This window comes from Lontra canadensis, unplaced genomic scaffold (assembly GCF_010015895.1).
Source record: "Lontra canadensis isolate GAN:19392208 unplaced genomic scaffold, GSC_riverotter_1.0 scaffold1, whole genome shotgun sequence".
NCBI lineage: Eukaryota > Metazoa > Chordata > Mammalia > Carnivora > Mustelidae > Lontra > Lontra canadensis.
In genome coordinates this window covers 33,575,538-33,588,833 of record NW_022630995.1, presented here as the reverse complement: position 1 = coordinate 33,588,833, position 13,296 = coordinate 33,575,538, and the positions used below count along the sequence as shown (strand labels likewise).

The 13,296-nt window shown below is 41.7% G+C and overlaps 1 protein-coding gene across 3 annotated transcripts in view; it reads right to left on the bottom strand.

Annotated features, from left to right (window-relative positions):
• APBB2 (amyloid beta precursor protein binding family B member 2) overlaps positions 1-13,296 on the bottom strand; it is a 378,415-nt gene that overhangs the window by 259,849 nt on the left and 105,270 nt on the right. For all 3 annotated transcript variants that reach the window (XM_032852788.1, XM_032852806.1, XM_032852795.1), the window contains one exon: positions 3,272-3,377. The gene's annotated coding sequence lies outside the window, so the exon portion shown is untranslated. The remainder of the gene's footprint in view (positions 1-3,271; positions 3,378-13,296) is intronic.

The following is a 13,296-nucleotide window of genomic DNA, read 5'->3' as shown; positions in this document are numbered from 1 at the left end:
TCTGATGGGACTAGGCCTCATCTCCTAGTCCCCCAGCTGACCATCTACAGTCAGGCAGAGGTATCCCTTCTCACCAATCCCCTGATAAAACAAAAACGTGCAGTCTTCCTCGCTCTCATTATTGGAGTCTCCTTGGCCTCATCCCTGGTGGCCACAGGGTTAGGTAGGGGGGCCTTAATCCATTCCATAGATCCCACCAGAGGCCTATCTGAAAGACTCCAGACAGGTATCGAGGCTTCAGCAGAATCCCTGGCATCCCTACAACATCAGATCACTTCAGTAGCCTAGGTGGCCCTACAAAATCGGCGTGCCCTGGACCTCCTCACCACAGAAAAAGGCAGCACCTGCATGTTCCTCAATGAAGAATGCTGTTACTACATCAATGAGACAGGTGTAGTTGAAACCTACACCCACACCTTGGACAAAGTCCGGGAGTCTCTTCAAAACTGGTAAACCCCTGGCAGCTCCGCCCCATCCCAATGGTGGCAATCCCCCTTAACTACCTGGCTTCTCCCAATCCTAAGCCCATTTACCACGCTCTGCATACTACTAATGGTGGCCCCTTTGCATTCTCCAGGTCATTCAGGAAAGGGTCCACGAAATGTGTGGAGTGACCGTAAATCAACTCCTACACCCCTGCTCCCACTTGCCCACTTCTGAAACCCCTACAACACCCCTTATTCAGCAGAAAGTAGCCAGATTTGAGTCATCGCCCTATAATGACAAAAGGATCGGAATGTTGGGCCAGTGGGGTCAGGGGACCCAGGGGTCAAAAAAAATGGCAGCCAATCCTAAATCTTGCCACCTTCACCCCAGGACCTCCCTCGGAGACTTTCCGTCACAAGCGGTTCCCAGGTCCAGGGACCGCCCAAGGACATGTCATCTCGGGGAGGAAAACAGAACTTCCGCAGGAAACAGAAACCGAACCATACCTAACCCCACACCATATAATGTCATGTCCTGCCACCCCACCCTCACCCCATAAAAACCTGCTCGTGTCTACCCCAGGTGCGACTTCCCCAGCTCACTTCCTCACGAGCAGCGGAACCTCACCTGAGGACGCTTCCAGTAAAGCTTGTCTTGAACCTATTTGCCTGCCTCCTTATTTTCGTTTTCTCGCCCCTGAATCAAACCTGACAGTACTTATGCATTATAACCTTCCTCTTGTCTTTTTTTTTTTAATTTAACCTAAAGGTAAATTACTCACGGCCTTCTGTGCGTATAAATATTCACTTAATATACTATCAGTTTTAGAAAGCCAGGATCTTTTTGCCCTGGTCCCTCTGCTAATACAAGGGTTGTCTTTAGCTTATTATTGTGACCAGAATTCCTACAGATACCTTGCATCTACAAAATGGAAATACAACTTGGACAACAGTGGCACAAAGGGAGTATTTTGGTACAATGGAAGGAAAATACCTCACCAGAGACTGTATTAAATTTTAAAGAGATGGTACATTATTTGAAAGGCAGTTTCAGTAGCTTACCTTCTGGGGGGCTAAGTTATATTTCCAATCTACACATCGAATATCTGGATTCTGAAACCCACAGAATTAATCTTTCGCCCTTTTCATTCCACTTCTGCGGACAGAATGATGACTTCCAACATAATCCTCTTTCAAACATCTTTCCAAGGAGGAATAATAACTGTACCACATAGGATTTCCTTTACATTAAGGTTAATATGTGAATATAAAATTCAACTAAATAAATCGCTATCATTTTTCAAAATGCCACTGGCGGAAGTATTTCACAGCTGCAGATATTTCACTGTAACATTAAAAAAACTCTTCAGGGAAAATTTTCCAAGTCCTTGCCTTCAATGAATTTATATCGACAGCCCTCAGAAATTCGTGGTGTGTATATAGTCTGTGTATGTGCATGTGTGCGTGTAATATTCTTTCAGTACGATCATCTTTTTCAACCTAAAAAGGCTTCATAATTCATGACCCTCACCTTATTATAATTATTATATAATAATACATAACTTGATTAAGAGCAAATTTAGAGTGTGTACAATATGACAATGAAATCTGATCTTACTATTTATACTTCTATGGAACTTCTAGAGCAGAGTTCTCTCCTGCCTTGTTTTATTTTAGACACATTTTAACTAACTTATTTGTAAGGTCAGAAATATAGATGAAGCCTAAGCCACAAGGCATACAAAGTTTAGGAAACTACACGGTTCCAATGCTCAATGATACTGTTTCCAGAACATGCCAGAAAACAGATGTGTGTGTGTGTGTGTGTGTGTGTGTGTGTGTACGTGTACGTGTGTATGTTTTGTTCTGCTTACATTCTTATGGGCCATTCATACTTCCACGTAAATTCTACAACAAAGCAGACTGACTTAATTATCTTCAAGGCCCATTTTACCTTTTCAAAAAGATCAGGGAATAAAACAACTTACAGACCCACGCAAGTTTTTAAAAAAGACAGCAAAACCATTCACACAATGTCTTAATTAGAATACCTCAGAGTACCAACAAAAAGCTATAAAACAGTAAAACTGACAGGAACATCAATTCTTCCAAGACCAAGCTACATGAGAGACTTATTGAACAAACGATTACATATTTTGTTTTCTTTTCCAGACAAGAAAAGAGCCAAATGGATTTCATTCTTATTCTAAAACTTCAGAACCAAAGAACCTATCTAAAAGTTTAAAACACTTGAGGCTCAGAAAACTGGATTCGCTTTCCTGGCAGCCCTATTATAATACTTCACCTTTATAATTTAATTTGTTTACTTCACACCTGATAAAAGGTTTATCACAATCTTGAAGACTCAGTTTATGAAACCCAAAGATGTGCCACAATACAGACTGTCATCCTAATCTCTTAGAAGGTCTTTTTTTTTTTTTTTTTTTTTTTTTTTAACGGTCTCTCAAGGGGCGCCTGGGTGGCTCAGTGGGTTAAGCCTCTACCTTCAGCTCAGCTGTCATGGTCTCAGGGTCCTGGGATGGAGCCCCACATCGGGCTCTCTGCTCAGCGGGGAACCTGCTTCCGCCTCCCCCTCTGCTTGCCTCTCTGCCTACTTGTGATCTCTCCCTCTCTGTGTCAAATAAATAAATAAAATCTAAAAAAAAAAAAAAAAAAAGTCTCTCAAGTTCCTCTCCATGTTTCAAATCTGTAAGAGCATATAAAACTTACAAAGCCAGGGAAGAATGAAAGTAGAAAAGCCATACCCCTACACTGTTAACTTTCTGAGAGAAGTATAAATAACAAGAATTTTTTTCTTTTTTAAAGCAAGTTAGAAAATTACTTACTTTTTTCCCAGGTCTTTGGTACAGAGCTCAGAAGGCAAATTCCCTTTTCCCACAAAGTCTTGTTAATTAATAGCAATCACTCAGTGAGGTCAAGCAGCACAAATATCTAAAAATTGTGCAGAGACAAAAAGTTAAAATCCAAAGTCAGATCCAAAATTAAAAATAAAGAAACCCCCCCTTGCTATTCAGGGTCTCTCTGCATAATTAAGATACAGATTTCATTGGAATATCTAAATGATGAGCCCATGTTAGCTACTTTTCTTTCAGAACAATACTAACAAGGCCTGCTAAATCAAGATGGTATTTTGATCCATCGTCTTATTAAAATCACTAAAGGAGGATCCAGCAAAGGCTTCTTGGCAACCATTCACGGTAAAAATGTCCTCCTCCGGGAGCCATAAAAAAATAACTGAGGGAGGATCTGGGCTTCTAATTATATTGGGACTTGGGAAGGAAGGTCTCCTAAAGTCACAGTTGCCTGCTCCACCTTCCAAAGATGAGCTCATCTCACAAGCAAAGAAATGGTTGTAAATAGAAATGAACCAGTAACAACCTAAAGAAAATCACCCACAACTTGTAAGCACCCTTCTCATGGATTCATTTAAGCACACTTCAGTTTTGCAGGTGGGAATGAGAAGTGAGCTGTTTTCTCTAATCAAAGAGAAAATCCAAAAATTCTGTATGATAATAATCCTTACTAGAAACTGAAGTTTCTTCCCAATAATCTCACAAATGAATACATAGGTAATAACTCATGAGATGACAAAGTTTGAGTAGGTAAAACAGGTGCCAAAGGTAAACCATAAAGGAAAGGTGACACGCCCCCTCCACCCCCAGGCTCTCCCATGCTGGGCCTTACACTAGATGTAATTCTAAGCCTGATAAACTCATTTAAAAGCCAGAAGAGCTTGAGAAATGGGTCAATTAGAGGGAGCCCAGAAGCACTGTTACAGGAGATGGTCATAACTGACAAACAGAATCCCACAAACATCGAGAGGCATCACTCATTATTATTACTGTCATCGTGATTGCCAACCTTTACACGATGCTCACTTGCACGCCAGATTCTTCTCGGAAGTGTTCTACACGTTTTCAATCTGTTAGGGATGGAGACCAGAAGAACATCCCCTCGACATCACCGTCTTACCACTCGGTACACTCAGTTCTGCTCTAACGTTTGTGTTTGTTCCAAGATTGCTATATGAGTGAGCAATCCGAGCGTCACTCGAATTTCACATTTGCTGATGCAGGATTTCATTGCAGGAAACCCGAGGTAATAGCAGAAGATTGCACCCAGACAGAACGCAGCTGCGTTAAGACACGCGGGATGCTCAAAGCCCACGCCTCCAACATCTATGGGCAACCCCAGTGTCCACCAGTGCTAAGAGCTAACCCATCCACATAGGGTGCCCCAAATTCCCTTCTGATTTCAGAGAACCCTCCTTCCACCACTGCAAATAACTCACAGCCTGCAACTTTTGGAAGGCCTCAGTCTGCAAGAAAACATCAGGATTTTGTCAAGGTAAAGTGTCATACTGATTGTACTATTTATTTCTTAACCACCTAATATGTGTAAAACTGTGTTACAATTTTTATTCAGCTCCTACCTTACTTTTTTAATGTGTCACTGATAAAGCTTTCTGAGCTTTATTTTTCCCATAAGTGCTGTGGCTTTTCCTGCATGATTTTGCATAGCATGGTAGATCTTAGAAACACCTGTCTCACATTTTAGCAGAACTGACTATATGATAACTATCATTTATAAAGATGCTGTGATTTGAACCGGAAGGGTGTAAATTGTGATTTTAATTGCTTTTCATTATGTCAAAGAGGACAGCAACATACATAATACAATTTGAGAAAGATTCTCCTTCACATGCTTATAATGCTCAAGCGTAGACACTTAAGGGACAGTTCGAATGACATGAAACTTTCTTTATGAGAAGTTCCCTAATGGTGTTCAATAAATAAGGTTTCACCACCCCATTCTGTACAGATCAAGAGGATAGCAGTATAAAGACAGATCCTGGCAGGCAAGAAGGCTTAACTATAATTTCTGGAAATGACAAACTGAACTGAATTAGTTTTCACTCCTTGAAACCAGTGAATTAAAAAAGACTTTGAATTGGGGCGCCTGGGTGGCTCAGTGGGTTAAAGCCTCTGCCTTCGGCTCAGGTCATGATCCCAGGGTCTTGGGATCGAGCCCCGCATCGGGCTCTCTCCTCGGCGGGGAGCCTGCTTTCCCCTCTCTCTCTGCCTGCCTCTCTGCCTACTTGTAATCTCTGTCTGTCAAATAAAAAAAAAAAAAAAAAAAAAAAAAAGACTTTGAATTTATCAAAGACCCACCATACTATGCAAAATCATGCAGGAAAAGCCACAGCACTTATGGGAAAAATAAAGCTCAGAAACCTTTATCAGTGACACATTAAAAAAGTAAGGTAGGAACTGAATAAAAATTGTAACACAGTTTTACACATATTAGGTGGTTAAGAAATAAATACTACAATCAGTATTTGATTGTAAATCAGACTTTGAATTTGAATTTAAAAAGTCCAAGATACACATAAAAAGTATGGATGTATAGTACAAAGAAGTTTTCCTATGATAAGTAATAATGATTTTAAACAATTTTAAAAATATAAATGCCCAACAATGGGTAACAGTTTTTTCTACATCCATAAATCATTTAATAAAATGGGAAAATGTGGGCGCCTAGGTGGCTCAGTGGGTTAAGCCTCTGCCTTCAGCTTGGGTCATGGTCTCAGGGTCCTGGGATCGAGCCCCACATTGGGCTCTCTGCTCAGCAGGAAGCCTGCTTTCTCCCCACCCCTGCCTGCCTCTCTGCCTAGTTGTGATTTCTCTGTCAAATAAATAAATAAAATCTTTTTTTAAAAAATGGGAAAATATTTCTAAGCAGTGTTTATTTGCAATGCAGACTATAAACCAATATGTTCAGTATAGTCCCAATTTTGTTTAAAAGTATCTGTAGCTAGAAAAAAAGGTGGGGGAGTCAACAATTGTATAGTTGCTAATTGGAGAAAATGAAATTAGAGTAGAAAAATCTTTAGTTTCTTTGCATTTTCTTGTGGTACCCAGATTTCTCACAATAACCACATCTACTTTTACAATTACAAATAACAATAGATTAAGGAACGTCTGGGTGGCTCAGTCATTAAGCCTCTGCCTTCGGCTCAAGTCATGATCTCGGGGTCCTGGGATCCAGCCCAGAGTCAGGCCCCACACTCAGTGGGGAGTCTGCTTGTCCCTCTCCCTCTCCTTCTGCCTCTCCCCCCTGCTCGTGCTATCTCTCCCGCAAATAAATAAAATCTTTTTTTTTAGTCTTTTTTTTCCATTTTATTTTCCTTCAGTGTTCCAAAATTCATTGTTTATGCACCACACCCAGAAAAAATAAAATAAACAAAATCTTTAAAAACACACACACACAAATAACAATATGCTACACAAAAACAGAACTAAAGAATTTGATGGGAAAAGCCTCTTTTTATCCCCACTTTAAGTTCACGCATGAATCCAGCCAATAAAGTCTAGCACAAGAACAAGGACACCAGAAGCTTCTTTCACAAGCATTAACAGATCCAGTGTCATGACTGAACCCTTCCAAGTACTTTCTATCTGACAACTCAAGGCAAATACAGTCCCAAAAGAAGACATTCAAGTATATAAATCCATTACATCAGCCAAAATACGATTTGCTTTTACTGGCTAAAACGGTCATGGATTTAGTAAAATCCAGATAAAAGAGGATTTTTAAAAAATTATATAATTGTATACAAGCTGTCTTAATGCCTGAAAGAAACTTCATTCTGAATGAAGAAATTGTGTTCTGTATAAAGCGCCTTTCAAACAAGATCAAGATTAAAGAAATTCAAGGGGCAATGGATTTGGGCATAGGAATAAACACTCTACTTGGTGAGTTTTAAATAGAAAGTACGAAGAGACAGAGGCTGATCTTGATGGCTTCCAAAAGATCTGAGTTATATCAAAATCTTCCCAGTAACCACAAAACTTGACTTTGAAAATTGTCCGTTGGCCAAAAATGGTTGACTCCTTCGTGGTGAGGTCCCTTATTTTGATCACACACACAGGCGCGTCACTGAAGAAATGAATGGTGAGGGTACTCAGGAGTCAAAGGGACCATTTGGGACAAGGCGGCCACAACACACCGGGGTTCACCCGTCTATGCTCAGGTCGCCGCACATTTAAATAACGTGTTCCTTTCCGATTTCAGTTTACCCTTCCCGGCAGAACGCACATCCAGGCACTAGTGAGAACAGTTGCCTTCCTAGGACTCTCCATTCTGAGGAACGGACTGAGAATTGAAAGTCAGCGTTTGTGGAAGTGTGCGCCCTTCGGTCTCATAAAACCACAAAGCATCTGCAACGTTCAGCGTATATGCATTGGAATAAAAACCATATTCCTGCTGCACAAAGTATACACACAGGAGTCTTTATATATATATATATATATATATATATATATATATATTTTTATTTTAAGATTCTATTTATTTATTTGACAGAGAGATCACAAGCAGGCAGAGAGGCAGGCAGAGAGAGAGAGGAGGAAGCAGACTCCCTGCTGAGCAGAGAGCCCGATGCGGGGCTCGATCCCAGGATTCTGAGATCATGACCTGAGCCGAAGGCAGCGGCTTAACCCACTGAGCCACCCAGGCGCCCCAGGAGTCTTTATATTTTTGATCTGTGTTTTTTTTCCACGTCCACCAATGCCGACGTTGATGGAAACCAGACAAAAATAAAACCAAATTTGCTTCCACATTTTCAAGCATACTCGGTAGGTTCCCCATCGGATGAAAATGAAAGCTACCGGCTTCAAGTTTTGCTTTGAAGGCTAGAAAAGGCAACATGAACATTTAGATTATGCTATGAGGTATACAAAGAGAGCACAGAGGACATACTGAGCTCCCCCAAAAATCAGTCGATTCAAGATACCTCTCGGAAGCTTCATCATCTTATCAAATGCATGCTGATTACTTGGGAAAAGAATGGAAATCCTTGGCTTCTGAATCTCACAAGTTGCTACCTAAAATGCTGCACATATGCACCCCAATAATTTGCAACCAAATATTATAATCAGCTGTCAAGTCACGTATTATATTTAATTGCGAGTATTCAAAATACAAAGTATGAGTTTTAATTGTTAAAGGCCATGCTGAAATATACATCCGTCTCTGTATAACATATGCTGACTCTGAAAATACAGAGCACTTAGGAACTCACAGGATGGAAACGATAATTTTTTAATTGCTCTGAGAATTAGCATATCTGGGGGGCACCTGGGGGGCTCAGTGGGTTAAAGCCTCTGCCTTCGGCTCAGGTCATGGTCCCAGGGTCCTGGGATCGAGCCCCACATCGGGCTCTCTGCTCAGCGGGAAGTCTGCTTCCTCCTCTCTCTTTCTGCCTCTCTGCCTACTTGTGATCTTGTCAAATAAATAAATAAAATCTTAAAAAAAAAAAAAAAGAATTAGCATATGTATAGCTCGGGAGAATATACTCTCTTAGCATTACAGGATAGAGAAAAAGGGGCAACCAATTTTCAGAGTCTACCTAGAACACAAGTAGGAATTATTTCCTGGGGCTCTCTAGCCACTCCCTGGGCAGAATTCCAACAGAATTTAAATCAGTCTTTGGCACCATCTCACTTCCCCTTTCGCCTCACTGTGCCACCTCCGGTCCAAAGCCAGAAGACCTTCACTTAATTTTCGATGGCCTCTTCCTTTCAACTCGTTCTTTCCTTCCAACTTCTAAACACCCCAATGGTTCCATGCGAATATTTTAGCAGACACTGGAGGATGGGAAAGCTTAAACAAATGACTGATGTTTAACTTCCTCTAGATCATGAGCATTTTCAAAGAAAAGCCTGAGCACCCAGCTCTTGGCTTCTAAATACCTTCATTCATTCCAGAAACAGTTGGGCTCAGGCCTGGAGCAAGGACAGCACAAAACTGCCGAGAATATCCTACTATGCCAGAAACTAAGGAAATGCTCACATATTAATGCAGACATGACAAAGGGACACGGGAGCCGCCTCAAAGGGGCTCCCACTGGCCAAACGGGACAGCTGGAACAAAAGCAAAAAAAAAAAAACCACAAGAATGATGTGAATGAATTAGAACATACTGATTTTAAAAAAAGGAACCAGAAATCCACAGACATTCATGAAATAGGGGATAGCAGGAAGCTCTTCTTTACAAAGAATGCCAGCTAATAAAACACCTAAGGAATAGCAGGAAGAGAAAATCCCACTTTGCAACCACCAGGGCAATAATTGATTCAGTCAAGGATCATTAATGGATGCTCAAACCCATTAGGGAAAGGGTTTTGTGGATCAGGATACTCACAGTCTCAGAGTATTACCCCACAGATGACTTATCACTTGCCTAGGGGAAAGGGTGTCTTTATAATGGAAAATTCTGGAAGATCACTCTGCCCAAGCGATAGCATAATCAATTAATCAATTATGGGACAATTGAATGTCGTGTGTCTCCACAATCACGGTGTCATATGTCTGTCAAAATGCTTAATCTGTATCTCATCATAAATAACAATCAAACAAATCCAGATTGTGGTACTTTCTGCTAGACAACTGCCTTGAAATCTTCCAAGATACTAATGCCATGAATGATTAGAAAAAACAACGGGGTGCCTGGGTGGCTCAGTGGGTTAAGCCTCTGCCTTCGGTTCAGGTCACGATCCCAGGGTCCTGGGATGGAGCCCCACATCGGGCTTTCTGCTCAGCGGGGAGCCTGCTTCCTCCTCTCTCTCTTCCTGTCTCTCTGCCTACTTGTGATCTGTCTGCCAAATAAATAAATAAATAAATAAAATCTTAAAAAAAAAAAAAAACAAAAACGGGGACACTGCTCTAGATTAAAGGAACCTAAAGAGACAAAATTCAATGAATGATTGTTCATTCTTAGACAAGGAAAGGAATAGTTATAAAAGACGTTATTGGAATAACTGGGGAAAGTTAAGGAAGTATTCAAATATTATCTATGCATTAGATACTATTTTGTGGTGATAAGGATAAAATTGGTTATGTGGAAGAGTATTCTGGTCCTTGGTAGATATGTGTTAAAGTACTTAGAACAAGAAGGCTATGATCTCTACAACTAACTCAAATGGTTCAGTAAAAATTATTTAAAGTATGTGGATGTGTAGAAAGCCAGACAGACAGACACCAAGACAGAGATAGAGAAAATCTGGCAAAATGCTAGCATTTTATATGGCAGGCTAGCCGTGACCTGTAAGAACCAGTAACCACGATTACTTGTGGGCTGCATCTTCTCTGTATAATGAGAGATCATAAATGAGTTGAAAGGAAACAGACACAGACAGGTATCTATCTAGTCCTCTGGTGTCAGAGCTATTAGCCTACCTTCCAATTCATTTCTCTTCTGTAGCGATTAACTGATGGTCACTAGTTGGGAGGAAGAAGATTGAAAATGAAAAAGAAACCCAAGGAAGAGGATGACAGTGGGTAAACATGAGCAACAGGGAAGATCCATTCTCCTCTACTCATTGGGAAGAAGAGGTAGGTCAAGGTTTCCAAATTCTGCCTTGCTTCCCATCCTGGTGAGAAAGCCGGTGTGGGTGTGGCCATTTCCGCTGAGCCAGAAAGAGTCCCTCTGCAAGCTTCCTACTGACCAGACCCTGAAGAGGGAAGGCTGAGCACTTCAGGTCATCTCCAACCCTGGTCAAGCCTAGAACAGGGCGTATCTGAGCCACAAGCCAGGGAAGCAAACAAACGTGCATTCCAGAACCACAGCTCTCTGCAGCTGCCCCAAGTTTAATGGGTTTGAAACAGAATTCTCCCCACCAAACTTGATCTCTCATTTCTGCAACCCCTTTTCTTCATCTATCCAGTCTCAAAACAGCAGCTTTGTCTTTCACTCGGGTTCCTGTGGACCATCCTCACACCCACTCACTCATTCACACCCTCGAGGCAATGTTGGCCACAGAGTCTCTCATGTTCCAGGCAAATGGCCTCTCTGTCCTCTGTTCTTCCTCACAATTTCTGTCTATGGTACTCACCTGGCACTTTCTTAATATCTTTCTCACACAGTATCAATTCCACACCCACTGTAGGCAAGCGCTTTGCTACGCTCTCTCATTTAAAAATCATTGTGAGGGGCGCCTGGGTGGTTCAGTGGGTTAAAGCCTCTGCTTTCGGCTCAGGTCATGATCCCAGGGTCCTGGAATCGAGCTCTGAATCAGGCTCTCTGCATAGCAGGGAGCCTGCTTCCTCCTCTCTCTCTGCCTGTCTCTCTGCCTACTTGTGAGCTCTGTCTGTCAAATAAATAAGTAAAATCTTAAAAAAAATAAAAATCATTGTGAGTCTGTGAAATATTCTTTTATCCCGACATTACAGAAGAGATGGATGTCCAGGTGAGACAATCAGTCCAAGGTCACGGTGGTAAGGCTGACATTCAGACCTGGCCTTCTGGTTTTACCTTAACACCAAGGGGCTTTGTATTGTTAGTTACAACACCATTCATTCCCTCGCCATAAATCAAGCGGATGATCCTCAAAGGAAAGGACCCACTTCATCCAACTCTGTGCTCTCATGAGAGCCTAGCAGTACTCCTAACTCATGTTCATGGATTCAAGCCTCAGATCAGAGACCATTTTTCTTGACAGCGTCTACCCCTGTGGAAGCAACCACTCACTCCTCCTTGCCCTCCGTATGCTTCTCCTGCAGGATATGCAAGCCCTACCCGCAGGGGCTGCGACTGCCATGTGCAATCCCAGAACACAGGAGGCCCTTCACGAATGTTCACCGAATGAAATGTTTATGTGTGAGACAGTGCAGTTTCTCGACAGGGTTGCTAGACCTTACTAAAAGAAAAGAAAAGAAAAGAAAAGAACAGGACCTCGTTTTCAGCTTTAGCACATACTGAGGCAAATTATTTTAAGGAAGCGTGACAGAGGGGAAATGGAGAAGAACGGAGAGCGCAGGTCTCAGCTCTCTGAGCCATATCCACTTCACTTGCTGCCCTGGGTATAGCGTTCTAGAGCTTCCAAATCATTCAATACAAATTATGACTCTGGGGTAGAGCCCAAGATTCTGCATTAGCAAGCTCCCAAGAGATGTCAAGGACTCTAAGTCTCCAGACCACACATCTGAGTAGCAAAAAGTTCTAGACAGTTACGGTGAAAGTCTGCCCATTTAGAGAGATATAACACATAGATTAAAATAGTGAGACATAAATTCAGAGAGTGTTAACGCTAGTTATCTCTGGGTTTCTCCTTTCCACTTTTCTATAATTTCCCAGAATTTTATCATGATTCTTGCTGATGGAAATAAAATTTTAAATCCTATATATACAATTGCACTTAAAAACTGTACATTTGGACATTTCCACTCTGCACGGCTATATCTTTATTTAAGCCACAAATATACTTAAAAGGACTAGCTAGACTGGGGAGAGAACAGGTTGGTGAATTAGCAATTCCCTATCTCCTCATTTTAACACTTAGATTAACATAAAACAGCAATGATCCTTAAAAAACAGTCACCACCGGGAGCATTGTTTTTCTCAGGTCCCTTTCCCCTTAAGAGAAAGAGAAAGAATCCATTCAGCTGGAAGACAATAAAAGGCAAGCCAAATTAAGGACAGAAAGAAAAACTAGCAGGCGCGACATACTCAATCTTTCCAAGTGGGTCAATGGAACAGCATCAAAGTCCAAACAGAGGTGGAAATAGGGATCCCCCAGAAGAGGCAGGGCGGGCTGGGTTCTACTACGAGGCTCAGAGGAATCATTTAAAGTAGCACTCACTGTGCACCTGCCAGTGAGGTGGAAAGAAATGGTCCCCAGAGGAGCCCCACTTCCACAGTGTAACAAGGCAGTGTCATTAGGAAAAGGCAATGAGAGGGTGCCCCTTTGGAGGAAAACTTTCCCCAATACCCATCTCCTTCTCTTGTCTAAGAGTCTCAGTGCTGGCCAGGGTATATTCTGTGAGTCGTAAAAGTGCAGCCAGGGGTGGGA